A 15,059-nucleotide genomic window follows, 5' to 3' on the forward strand; every position below is an offset into this window, starting at 1 on the left:
TGATATTTTGAAGCTTGCATAACTGAAATCAAAGGAAAACTTCTTGTTTAAGGCATTACTGGGTCTTGGAGTTCAAAAGATGCCTTTAGATTATCACTTTCTTCTTCACTTTAATCCATTCTTTCTATGTATGCATATATGTATGTATGTATGTATGTATGTATGTATGTATCTGCCTATCATCTATGTATCATCTATCTATCATCTATCTATCTATATCTCTCATCTATCTACATTTTTAAATTCTTAAATTTAAAAAATGGCCTTCTTCACATGTTGGCCTTAATGTCCACTGGCAGCCCAAGGATCGACTGCTTCTCAGTCTATTTAATTGAATTATTTCAAAAAGAAAGATTCTCTTCTCCTTAAAATCAATAATGATTCCATCAAAAGGATTTTTATTATCTAGTTTTATATAACTTTTAATCCAATTACTACATATGGGGAGTTGGGGATTACTGGTTATCTTGGGTCTTTACCTACAAAAAGGAAAAAAGGACAATGATAATGTTGACACTATCAGGTGGGGAAAAGGGCAGTTTCTGTAAAAAAACAGATACTAAGCAGTCAAGAAATAATCGAGCTACCTTACACAATCTAATTTTAATTGTTGATCTACTATTCTCCATTACTAATAGAATTTAATCACCTATATTTTCATTATATTTTTATATTTCTTCCATGTGAGCATGGGTGTTTCAGATACCTTGTGCCACATTACTCATGGCTGAAATTTAGTGGTTTAGAAAACTAACAAAAAAATCGTTTGCTTGTGTTTTTGTGGAAGGGCCCAATTAAAGGTTCATATCTGATCCACATGGAAGAAAATGGAGTGCCTAAAGCTGGTGGATCCATTTCCTACATGATTTCCTCATTTACACATCTGAGTGCTCTTGCTCTCTTCCTCTCTCTATTTTTTCTCATTTTTCCTTTTCCTTTTTCTTTTTTTTTTTAATGGAATGTTTTGTCTTAGAGTAAGTTACCTCCTACAGGGTTTCTCGAAAATGTAACCTAACTGGGAAATTTAGACTATGCTCACTACTTAGTTCAGCATCATTTCTGCAATATTTTATTGGTCAAGTTCAAGTACATGAAGAAGTATAATACTTCAGCTTTTGATAGAAGAGAGACAAGCTCATATTGCAGAATAACATGTGAGAAGAGATATCGTAATGTTTTAAGAATAAAGATTGCTGTAATGGATAAATTAGACATCTCATTCTTGATCCAAAACCATATAAATCCAGTTCTATGAAAAATAAAATTATATGAATTCCATTTGGTTAGGAAAATCAGAAGTTGATATCTCATACATTATGACTAGCAAGAATTATAACCGCTAATTATTATTTTAACTATTAAAATTATTAATGATGTGTATATTCTCATAAATTTATTTTATTAAATAAATTATATAGTCAATAATAGTGTGATAAGTTTTCATGGTGATAGATGATCACATTGCAAGGTATAAAAATGTCAAATCACTATATTGTATATCTGAAACTAATGTAAACGATATAAAATTGTGGAGCAACTACACTTAAATAAGAATAATCAAAAAATAAAGTACAAAAATTTTTACTTTGAAAGAAAAAAACAAATAATCAGTGCTCTGTGTCAAAAGTTGATTACTAATTAACACCATGATACCATACAAGTTTCTTGATTGCCTTTAAAAGCAGCTATTTTCAAAGATTTCACATTGTGCAATTGGAGGGAGTTCCATTTTCCCTAATGACAATTCTTTAAAAACATTCACATTGCATAACACAAGCCCATGATTTATTTTAAAAAGCATAATGTAAGTATAGCTATTCTTTGAATAATAAATACAAGTATATGAATTTCACACTAGTTCCATTATTAATGTTACTATCAAATGACAATATTTAATACTTTTTTTGGTAGAGGGATTAAAATGATTATATATGATATGCTATCAAATTCCAGTGTATTTTCTAAAATAAGATTATTAGTTCTTCTGCCTCTCTTTTTCCCAGAACCTTTAAAATCTGAAGTAAGGATGCTACCTAAACAAACAGATTAAAATCTATGTTTAAAGTCTATAAATATTAAGGATTACAGAATTACTGTTTATTTCAGAGAACCCATTTTTTAACATACATATAAATACTAAAACAATACATATTTTTTTCTCAATTATACTTACCAGTTTCGAAAAATGAGCAATCTAAGTACGTCTCTCATAAAACATCAGAAATGTGCAGAACTACTATGGGTCCTAAGAAACTAGAAAGAAACTTGAATGGTAATAGAAGCAATTCTTTCAAGCTTCCATTCATGTATTAAGTACATTATCACAAAAGGTTATACAAATAAGTTTTTAAAACCTGTGGTAACTCAGAAAATGAAGAGAAAAAATATTGGTATTGAAAATGTTAATAAAATGTAAGATACAAAAAAGTATTAATGGCAGTCATTTTCATTTACTAATTATCATCTCACATAAATTAAGAGTCTCTATCGCTGACACTTTCCATTACAAAAGTATTAAAAGTTACTGTAAATTATTTCAAGATTCTGGGCAACTGCATATTTAATTATTCTCTTGCTCGAAATCACCTTCCATATACATGATAAAAAAATGGTGAGAGCTGAAGGAATAGATTCTATAGGTTTGATATAGAGTCTTTCAAAACAAACATAAATATTAATTTTGGATATTCACCTCACTTAATTTCTCTCTTTAGTATATTTGAATTTATAAATTACTTTAACAATATTATAAGTTAAACAGTATAGTTATAGAACATTTTATTTTATGTGAGACTTAATTTATGACTACTTCAAAATATTGTGAAATGTTCAACTGCATCAGCATATTATTAAATAAAAATAAAATGAAAATGTAAGTATATTTCTTATCAAATTGGAAAAATCATTAAAATAATGGTATTCAGTGTATCAAAAGGTTAAGTTAAATTCAAAGTATGCACAATGCGTCTGGAGAACAACATATACATATACATTTGCCAGAAGAAAACAGATAAATCAAATATATCACATTTTTTAATCACTTGACTCAGAAATATTGCTGTTTTGATCTAAAATATATAAACAAAATTTAATGTTGCTTTAGGCAATGAAATTAAGTATTTATAAAAGTAAAACAAATATATTAAGTTACATCCATAAACATAAATATAGAAACAAATAAATGAAGTAAAAATATAAAGAATATAAATTTTATAAAATTGTTATCTTAAAAGTCTAGATAAATTCATCCATCAATCAATCTATGTATCTCTGTATGTGAGCATGTGTGTATATGTGTGGGTGTGTGTGTTTAATTACTTGCTCATTTGAAGATGTTATTTTTATCAAGAGATTGACATAATTCATTGGTGACATGTAAAGGAATTAAAAATACTGGAAAGAAGTCTAGATATAAATATATATACTCATTCTGGAAGTAATGCTGTGTTTAACTTAATTACAGATGTAGAAATTAGAGGCATGAGAGTGCTCAGGCAATATAATATAATTTTAGAATATTCTAAAATTAAGAAGAAAAACTAAAATTTACTTTTAAAAACATTAAATAAATAATAAAATGCAAATAAAAATAAATAAATATTTAAATAAGGACAATTAGAAATCTGGAATAATCAGCTTCACAAATTTGTTTGAATTTCAACGGTCTAGAATTATTTTAATTTTTTCCTGTATATGCACTCAAGAAAATTATTTATCACCAACATGTATTTTAGCAACTATGCCTTTATCCTTTGGAAAGAAGCTAGTTTCTCTGCTAGAGCATACCTGAGTTCTTGAACAAATTGAATATATTACATATGATTTCACATACCCACTACACATACACACAAATGTTACTGACCCCTTAAAGAACAGCTCTGCTATTGTGTTTGACCAGAGAATAAGGAGAATCTTTACAAAATCAGGCAGTAAAGGTCCATGTATCCTCTTATAAGACTTCAGCCTCAGGCATTTTATTTTCATGCTCATTAATTCTGATTTGTCACAAATGGAAGAGATATTTTTGAAAGGTTATGATATTCAGAGGTTGCCACTGTGATTCATATCCACTTACAGTTTATTCCATTGAGTGTTTTAGAGTGAAAATAGGGCAGGGTAGGAAACTTTCAACCCAGTATATGAAATATAGGACATATTTTGTGGACATTTACCCAGAGACTTAAACGTTGCTTCTAAAACATGGGAAGAAGTACCTAGTATAATTATGAAGATTAACTGTGACACATTATGCAGAGGTGCCTTATAAACTAAGGCACTATAGCTATGGATTATCGAATATTTTAAATATAATTAGACACTAATACAAAACATAGAGAGCAAACTTTTAAAATATTTTCAACATATGAGGAAAGTTGTCACCCTCATATACATCTGTACATCACTAATTTTTTCCTCCTAGATGCTTTTTTTTAATTTTTATTTTTTAACTAGCTGCTAGTTACTTTTTCTCAGTCCTTGGTTTGTGCAAGAAGTCATTCACATCTTTCATAAACTAATCTCTCTCTTCAGTGAAGAAAAATTGTTTACTATATCTGGAGAGAAATGCTGTTAAAAAACTAATATGTTACAGAAATGTCTTCAGTATTCATACCCTTAAAACCTATGGTGAGGAGAGTAAAATGATCTCACTTGTACAAAAAAATGATTGCACACTTTATACAGAGTGGCACTTCTTCCTACCTTCCTGTATTCGTAGCTTTTCAAAATATGCCATTAATCAGAACAGGGAACAGTTATAACTTGAACAGGAGATGAAAGCATCTTTATATCTTATTAGATAAAAGCACCACAGAAGTAAGAAATGCTAAGTATGACTTATCATTACTTCCTCAGAATTATCTTTGCATCTACATCATTTGCCAGGTGCAGAATTTGTGTTCCAAAACCTAATCTGTGCCAGACTTATAGTACCATACTTGTGCTGAGTTTATGTAACCCCCTAGTTATAAATTATGTGCTTACAGATGCAGTCAGTCCTCAGCTACCCCTTTCCAGTCTTATGCAAACACTAATCTATTTTCTGCCTTTATAGATCTACCTATTTTTGATATTTATAAATTTAAAAATCATACAATATGTGGTAATCTTTGGGTTCTTCACTTAGCATAATGTTTTCCAGTTTCATCCATTTTGTAGTATGTATCAGTATTTCATTCTTTTTGATTGTCAAATAACCGTTATATGGATATACCACATTTTGTTTATCCATTCATCATTCATGGGCGTTTGTGTTATTTTCACCTTTTGACTGTTATAATTTCTTCTATGAATATTTATGTAGATGTTCTTGAATGTTTTCATACCTATTGTGGGTATATAACTAAGAATAGAATTTCCGAGCTATACTGTAACTTTATGTGTAATATTTTGAGGAACTGCCTAATTGTCAAAAAGTAGTTCAGAAAACCAGTTCTCATCATCCAATTTAAACATAAAATGCAGAGAAGCAATAGTGAGAATCTATTTGCTACATATCCCTCCCCTAACACTATCGCTGGGAGTAGGTTCCCACTCATATTTTTCAAGTCATAAGGTCTTCTAGAAAAACCTATGGAAAAGTTGGTCTACATCTTATAAACCGTGGTATTCTCAGAATTAGGTACCACTATTTTTTGGGGGGACAAATACTAATTGGCAAATCAAGGAGAGGGGACCCAGCAGAAGTCAAGCTTTAAGAGGTAATTATAAGTAGTAAACCAGGAATGCACCATTTGTGGCAGAGGTCTGCATGTAAAGATCTTCAGAAGAGCAATACCTGAGAAACCACAAATACACAAAATTAGAATTTCACCATCTGCTAGACAGAGGCCCTAAAAAAGATACCCTTTTCTGCCCATTACTTTTCCTCTTATCAACTCTTCTCTCCTTCATATTTCATCCTAATCTGGGATTTATAAACACAGACAGACAAAGAAAGATAAACAAAGACAAAGAGAAGGAGGCAAAGAAGAAGAGCTATTAAACTGAATTCCTTTTAAATTTCTTAAACTTTATATCATTTCTTACATCCAAGATGTTTGCACATGACAGGAACATATGTTCTCCTTCTCTGCCTTATTATCACTAAAGTTGCAGGTTTCACTTTACCTAACCTTCTACCACCAATCTTCTCTAAAACATTCCACATTCTTATCTTTGAGACCAGACCACGTATCACTGTTAGTTGGTTTGAACACATGCTGCTCTCCCATTAATGGTGTAACATATTGTAGCATATCCTGAATTTTTCCTTGTCTCTCTACATAATGAGATAAAACTAGATGAAGCACAGGACATGGAAGAACATGGATATCCATTTCATAATTATTTCTCCAAATTTACTACAGTGTCTAAACTGATGCTTAATAAACTTTCTATTCATTAATATTAGACAGTGCATTGACCTTAAAATCAGAAGACATATGTTCAAGTTCATTTTTTTTTTCTTCAATTGCTTGATCTTCTTATTTTTGGAAGGCACTTAACTGTGTTAGTCTCTTCATCAGCAAAATGACTGTGTTGGACAAGATGAACACTAATGCTTTTACTGTCGACTCTGATTATAAGGCTCAGTAGTAGTGTGTCTGTTTTTTAGGAAGTGCTCATTTTCATTTAAATGAGTTGGCAATGCCAGTGTCAATTACTGAAGTCTCAATCAGACATTATTAATGTGCATCGTTTTTAATTCACTTATTCTATTTTGAATTATTGAAGAGTATTTCCTGTCACTATTTATATTCACTCCAGTCAAGTAGTTAAGTGCTTCCAAACAATTTTAAATATTTATGTAGTTAACGTTTTTTCTGAAAGTTTTCAATATTTTTTGTTGATTTTATTACATGGAGTGAAAATATCAAATTTTAGAATGTCTATATTTGTCTATGGCCATGCTACCCTGAACAAGCCCGATCCCGTCTGATCTTAAAAGCTAAGCAGGGTCACGTCTGGTTAGTACTTGGATGAGAGACCACCTAGGAAAACCAGGTGCTGTAGGTTTCAAAAATAAAAAAATAAGGAATTGTAAGATGACAAGGTCCTTGCAATCTGCGAGGTCAACCAAGCATTGCCTTGCCAAAAAAAAAAGTCTATATTTTTATTTTTACCCTCTCTCAAATATTTCTGATTTTTTTGTCTTTGGCATTATTAAATATATCATAATGAAATTAGAAATTTAAGAAGTATTAATTTGCCATGTGTGCTTTCCCATTTATTATTTTATACTAGATAACATGGGTTTATGAACTTGTGAATTTTTTTATTTAGACTTTTTTTTGCTATGATGAGTAACTGAATCTGATGAATGCTGATTTCAATATTACACAATGCAAGAAGATATGTAGACTTTTTATTATCATGATTTAATTTATGTGAGACATTTCATTTTTGTACAGTGTGACTTCTAATTTTCTGACATATATCTTTAAAAACATCTACAGTGTATTTAAAATTTTACCTGAGTATTATAAAATATTTGACTTCTAAAAACATATTTATAAATATATATTAGCTGTTTATGATGTTTATAATAGTTCAAAGTTTACAATAAACTAAATTTCATTTATCTGACTACTGAATAGATTAAATAATTGTGTAAAACTCCTTATCAGATATATTACATATAGAAGTAAAATGATAAAAAGACATTCTAAAAGTCAGATAACATTCAACTAATTATTTTCAAATATTTCGAAACTTGAAATATACATCTTAGTGTCTTATTTCAGAGACATGAAATTTGGAAGCTTAATCTATACTTTGCAAGAGAACAATTTGAGGAAGCGTTTAGGTGGGGAAAAAAAAAAGATCCAGATTTACTTGTGGTGGGTGGAGAGGCATCCAGATCTTCGAGTAACCCTGGGCACATAGGGTTCCTCACCTTGAGAGTTAGGGGATCAAACATCCACCTAACTCTTCCAGAGATGTATATTGCTATTTGGTAAAAAAAGAAAAAAAATTGTTCTCTCCAACGGCACCTGTCCTCAAGGTGATGGAAAAGAAACAAATTTAGCCCAATTTCTAAGTTAGGGCTATTTCTAATAAAGTGAATTCCTGGAATTCTTAGCTCCATTTAAAACCTCAGATATTACAACCTACTTGCTACTACTTGAAATACTAAAAACAGGCTTGAAAATAAAAGCAAAAAAGTCAATGAACACATTAAAGACTTGGAATTGTCTTGGAAAGCAGAATCTGTTAGCCTCATAAAGAAGAATAAATTATCACTGAAAGCAACAAAAGTATGTAGAAAGCAGATGCAAGATAGTAGACATTTTTCTAGGGTTGGTTGGCTTTGTATTCCTTTGCTTGAGCCAGAAACTGTGCACTGATATTTTTACATACAGCTGTAAAAGCATGTCTGCTTCCCTTAGCTGTATGTAAATGTATACACACACTCAACACTGCTTTTTTTCTCTTTTAAATAAGTCCTATTGTGTGCAGAAGAGCCTTTTCTATATGAACTTGATTTATTAAGGTATTACTATCTTAATGTCTCACTCCCCATTTTTCTACTTTTTGATACATAATTTTATAACTATGTTTTCTGCTTGCTACTGCAAGTTTGAAGAGATTAGAAGTATCAATGGATACCTTCATGTTCTCCAAAGCTGAAAAACAATTAGTGGATCTGGTTCAGTAGTTAATTGGGATGACACCATATTTTCCTAGACCTTTTTTCTCCTTTTAGGTGAAACTAAAGTTCTAAAGGGAAAAGTCACTTCTCCTTTAGTTAAAAATGCGATGAGTTATAAATCTATGTATTCTATGAGTTAAACTTTATATATGTTCCTTTAGAGATCGGCAACATGATATTGAGGTAATAACCTGAAACACTGATCGAAGTAACACTTCTTTAACTTTACTGGTGTTATTTATCTCTAATATAATATTGTTTGATATATTTTGCAGTTGAAAACACACTATATGCTATCGGAAGCAGCAAAATGGGCAGAAAACTAAGTTTCTGATACTCAAATGTCTTTAGTTTGACATTGAAAATATTCACTAACTTTATTATGCCAGATACTTGTAGCACTGGGAAAATTAATAATGTGATTTTCCTTGCATTTATATGGTGGTAACGTATTTGGATGTTGTCACTGCAACAGTCTCTTCTCAGAATATTTGTTGCTAAGTCTGTTGTGACATACTCTGCTTTGGCTCTGAAGTATGTTCTATAATCCAATTTCCAAGTAAATGAATAAAAGCCAACATTTCTTGTCATTTTTAATTCATCAATTGATTGATTGATTTAGTATTTATTTGGCATTGTTTTCCATAGTGCAGAGCCCCAGTCATGTCCCCAGTAGGAAGTAATCAAGTATAGAAAGGCAATTTAACTCTTTCAGGTATTAAATTTTTAGTCCAACTTACTTTCGCTTTCAAAAGTGAGATGTGCCTTGTGAAGCAACTGTTATTAATTATAGCCAGAATTATATTGGTAGAGTCAAATATTGTAAAATCCAAAGGTATTAAGAGGATATTGAAATGACAAATACAGAAGAATAGTTGCAGATTACAGAGTAGATATTCTACATATTATATCACATGTAAAGTTACAATATATCAAATAAAAACCATATTCAAATGAATATTTTTGATATTCACCCACTTTTAAACAGAACATTTTAAAAATTAATACTTTATTAGTTAGGATACCTCTTGATGAATCACAATTTAAAATAATATTTAAAAATAGCAGTTACACAGTGAGTGCTATGTGTTAAGTGGTATTCTAGGGTTTAAATACTTTATTTAGTTTATAGTTGACAAACATTTTTACTTTTGTTACTTAATAACAAAAATGTCCTTTTCTCGAATTTCAGTGATAAAATATAATCCCTGTCTGTCAAATTGAGCCATTCACTGTTCATGTTTTCCTAAGAGAACATATGTGTAAAATAAGATAAGAAAAAAATGAAAAATAAAGCTAGAAATATACTTAATAAGACACCATTATTACTAAATGGTTACGAATGCCTTTAAGTTTTGTAATGTGAAGGCATACTTCTCATCTTTTTGTATTTATTAAATGTAATGAAAGCAGAAAATGATACAGGCGTACACAAATGTACTAATTTATTTTATAATTATCTTTTTTATGTGTTTAATCCTTCAAAGATATTGATGTACTATCATCAGAAAGATGATATATCTTATATTTTAAATGTTATCATATAAAAGAATTCCCTTTACTCTTCTACCCCATCCAATATTACTTTTCTACATTTTTTTTTTATCTGAAAGAAAAATATAAGATTTTAGGAGGGAAATGAAATAGTGTGTGTATAAAAAAATACTTTTTGTAGTTTGAAACCTCCTTGGAATGTCTTGGTGTAATCTGAAACTTGCCCCCCAAACATGGAAAGCAGGGAGAGACAAGAAAAAGGAGAACCACTCCAGATTGGTAGGTGAGGGTTTAATAAACCAGATAACTTACTTATGAGGCTTGTCTTGGGTGGCCGCAAGATGTGTAGACCTCTGCACTCACCAGTCAGATCTTAAATATAGGGGCCTTAACTGGATTTGGTCATGTAACTAGTCCAGATGATCTCATCACCACATTTCTATCTCGAGATTGTATCCTTGAGGCACCGCTGGGCATGGAGACTTGAGAGAGGGTGTCCACATTCAGCTTGAGAGCCAGACTGGGAGTCACACTTTCTTGTTGACCTATACCAACAACCAAAAAAATAATAATAATAATTCATTATGCCTGAAAATTAGCTGGTGATGCTTCTAAATCAAAAGTTAAAATCATGTAATGGTGTCAATGAAGACAGGCAATACCCAATATGCTGGCAAAGTAGACAAGAATAAACTGATAAGAGTTTGAGTAGAAAATCTGTATAACATGAAATCTGTTTTGTTACCGAACAAAGGTCCCCTGGTATTCCAGTATATTAAACGTCTAATGAATAAATAACTTTTCTATACATAAATATCAAAGCAAAGTGAATGTTTTTATGGCTAAAAGTCTCAATATCTATCCTTTAAATCATCTGTGATAATGTTTTTATGGCTAAAAGTCTCAATATCTATCCTTTAAATCATCTGGGATAAAATAGTGTTTTATTTACATTTGATTATTTTAAAGGATTATGGCCATAGCTATTCTTCATAGAAATGCATTTTTTATAAGGCTTTGCTGTCTTGGACAAAATCAAAGGATAGCTATAATAAGATGAATGCAAGTAGCCCAAGAATAGTAGATTGTAGAGACTTAAATGCAGTCATATTCTAAATTTCAGTACAATGGAATAGCAAATTGTATAATTAACTTATCAAGCAGGTAAATTTAAAAAGTTGTATTTGTTTTTTTTTCCTGTAAACAAAACAACTTGCATCCCCTTCCTCTATATTTATTCAATCATTTAATAGATAAAGTTAAACTGAATTAGAAATTGGTACAAATGAATTACCTGTCTCTCTCAAGCCTCCTTATACATAAGCAAATATATATTTACTTAATAAAATTTTAAAGAGCGGTCTGGTCTGATTTTAAAATCCATATATGTAACAAATGAAATACTCACTAATCTCTATACTTCTGCATTTTCTTTCATACTAATACGTAAGTATTGCCAGAAAATGTTGCAGGTGATTAAATTAACCTATACTGCGGTATACTTCCCATTTTGCAGCACCCTATAATGATCTGGTTCTGAATTTATTGTCATCATTGTGATATAAAAAGAAAACAAACTGCATTACGATTTCATGGATCTATATTAGCTAAAACTCTTATTTACAGCTCTGTTAATAACAGAGCAGTCACTGTGCTTATACTATGTTTACCTTCATTTCTTTCTGCTGTTGCTTGAAAAGGAAAAAAAAAAAACTATGATATACACTTAATAATAGAAAACACATTTTAAAAGACAAAGTAGACTATAATGAATTTATCTGTGATCCTATTCATTTATTGCCAAAATTATAGGGCACTTTTCATAAAAAGAGCATTTTACATACATTTCTTAAATATTGTAATAAAGTAAATTCAGAACCTCATAAAATCAGTATTTTTATTTTTTTCTTATAGACAATCTATTTTGAGGGTCAAGTATTTGAAAATATTCAAATTACTCCAGAAATAATGATAAAATGTTTTAAATGTCATGTAATGAATGATACCTCATAAAGATCACTCCTTTGAGTATTATTTATTAGATGACTTTAAAGTATCCATTACATGTCATACATCATGTAAACAGGAGGCATAACTCTTCGACCTTGAGATCACCAGGGGTAAAGCAGAGAAAGTGCTCATTTGTTTTCTTTTCTTACTGAGGTATAATTTACCTACAACAAATTTTAGTAAACAGTTGATTAAGTAACCACCAACCATAAACCAAGTTATAGAATATTCTGATTACTCCAGAAATTTCCTCTTATCCCTTTCCAATCAGTTTTTTTCTTTGACCTTATAGGCAATTTATTTTGCATAAAATACAAAGTTAAAACTGTAATTTTAGTAAGTATATTAAGGGAGTTGACAATATACTAATGATTATTTCCAAGAATAATGACTAATTTATGTTTGCTATAATGTGTGTAAAAGATATGCTATGGTCCTTTAAATTGTCTAGGCTTTTTAAAATACCATGATTATAAGCATCTCTCACATGTATATTTACTGATACAATAATAGAAGGCATTGTAATCCTAACAAATTTCAAACACCTATATTGTATTTGCATAAATTAAACAAATATTAAGTAAAAATTGTGATGCAAAATTTTAATGAAAGCCTAGAACTGTACTGGAGTCTGATACATTTGTAATCATGTCTTTTTAAACCATCACTTTACCCATTCATTTTGAATGTAATTTTCTATTCTCTAATTTAAAAAAGCCTATGTTTATTCAATTATATAGTAAGACATGAAAGATTTAATGTGGATAGGAAATAACTTCTAATTCATGTAAAGTATAAGATTGCTAGAACTCCAACTTTCTTGTATTTGTAAGACACATACAATCTTGTAAGTTACCTGAAGAGTGTTAAAAATACACCCTTTCCACTGTAGCCATTTTATCTTGTGATATTATTAAAAAGAGAACATTGATAGACCCTTCAGATTGTTTTATGATTATATCTAAAGTATGAATATATATGTGACTATAATGTGTTATTCATTGCTTATTAATCTTTTCAGCAAATATTTATTGAGCACTTATTATATGTTAGATACTATTCTAGAGACAAGGAATACAACAATAAAAACACAATAGATGAGACATAAATACATTAATATGTTAAGCAGTGATATGAGTTGTGATAAAAATTGAGCAAAGTCAGAGACATAGGGAGGGCTTGAGATAAAAGATGCTTTTGCTTTGTACAGGGTGATATAAGCAGGCTTCTCCAAATAAGTGGTATTTAAGCAAAGAACTTAAAGAGAGGGACTGAGCCAATACATATGTAAGAAATAATTATCCAGGTAGATGGTGTAACAAGTTCAAAGTGCTGTGGTAGAAACATGTTTGATATACTTGAGGACTGCAAGAAGTTGAATGAGTGAGGAGAAGACTGAGCAAAGCGACCATATATATCATTTACCAGTATAAATGGAGTGAGAAATGTGGGATAGCTTACCACCAGCATTTGAGAAGCCAGCAGGAAGTTTGTCAAGTGGAGAGGGATATATCAGTTAGTACAACAAGGTGATATGAACATAAAAGAAAAAATAAAGCTTAGAGATTGTGCTTCTTATGGAGTGTTAATTCCAGAGACCACAGTTAACAGGTTTTGTGGAGTTAATGAGGAGTAAAATATGAGATAAAATATGGAATGTGCAGACTCAAATATAGGTTAATACTGTCAGGCTTGGAGCATCTTATAATGAATGACACAAAACAAAGAGGCAGATCAAAAGAGATTCAGTGTAAATAATATTGGAGCATTTGGTTAAGGTGAGGCTATGAGTCTGATGATGAAGAGGAAGAGGAACTCACCTTGTCAAGAATGTGTGATGATCTTGACTTTTCATGTTAGTGTGGAGGCCCCGAGAGTGGTATCTGATCAAGTAGCTAATTATGGGGACCTATTTATTAATATACGTGTGTGTATATTCCTTTAATATTTTTATAATTATGTCCTACTGGCAAAATGAAGAAAAAATAGTGTCAGACTATTTAGGGGTATTTTCCAGAAGATGTTGATATTATTTGGGGTCATATTTTGAATGTTTTGCTTTGATATCTTGTTAAATTGAAAATGTTTTTCACTACTTAGTGACTATTTTTATATGCTATTTTTTTTTTTAGTAGTAATTAAACATCATGCTTATTCACTGTGAGGAAATAATCTAGCACCTATTTCTGATATAACTGTTTTTGAAAAGAAGGGAAAGTCAGGAATAGACAGATTTCTCGTGGGTAAAAATTAATAGAAAGGAATCACTACAGCTGTGGGAGCCTTGGGCAGGCAGGGCCAGCTATCTGTCTCTTTGATGTCCTGAACCCCGAACAGACACTTTTAATTTTCTCAGAATAAGCCTAGGGAAAACCTAAGAGCAGTGAAGTCATGTCATGGACCAGGATAGCTCACCAAGATCCTATCTGTCACCAGCCATATCCATCCTCAAAAATAGATGCCAAGACAGTGAAAATATATGCTCTGGGAACAGGGATAGGAATGTGAGAATGTAGATCATGCAAACTGCTATGGAGGAAAGAGAAGAGAAGATTGTGGCAAGATGGGTAGTTGCAGCCATGTCCATTTATTTTCACAAATACAATAAATATTTTTCTAATATCGATGCATTATTTTCAAATTGTGTAGGTTCACAAAAAAGATTCGGATAAAGTAGTCTGGAAGCCATTCTGCATCTGGCTATTTTCTGTTGATTCTCTGTTGCTTAAATAATTTTCGGAGGGAAAGGGGTAAATTTGAGACAGGGTGAGAGTTTAGAGCACTGCTAATTGGATTTTTTTCTATCTGTAGATATATTGTTGGAAGAGATGACCGTTGCACTTATATATTTACTCTGTGATTGTTCTTTTTCTTTCACTTTAATTCAATCCCAAGCTAATATGTGTTATGGTCTATCAGCTAG

At 30.8% G+C, this 15,059-nt stretch overlaps 1 pseudogene; it reads left to right on the top strand.

Annotated features, from left to right (window-relative positions):
- Nucleotides 1–6,877: 6,877 nt before the first annotated feature.
- LOC120582944 (uncharacterized) lies at nt 6,878–6,996 on the top strand (annotated as a pseudogene).
- The last annotated feature ends 8,063 nt before the right edge of the window (nt 6,997–15,059 follow it).

This window comes from Pteropus medius, unplaced genomic scaffold (genome assembly GCF_902729225.1).
Source record: "Pteropus medius unplaced genomic scaffold, Ma_sr-lr_union100, whole genome shotgun sequence".
Classification (NCBI taxonomy): Eukaryota; Metazoa; Chordata; class Mammalia; order Chiroptera; family Pteropodidae; genus Pteropus; species Pteropus medius.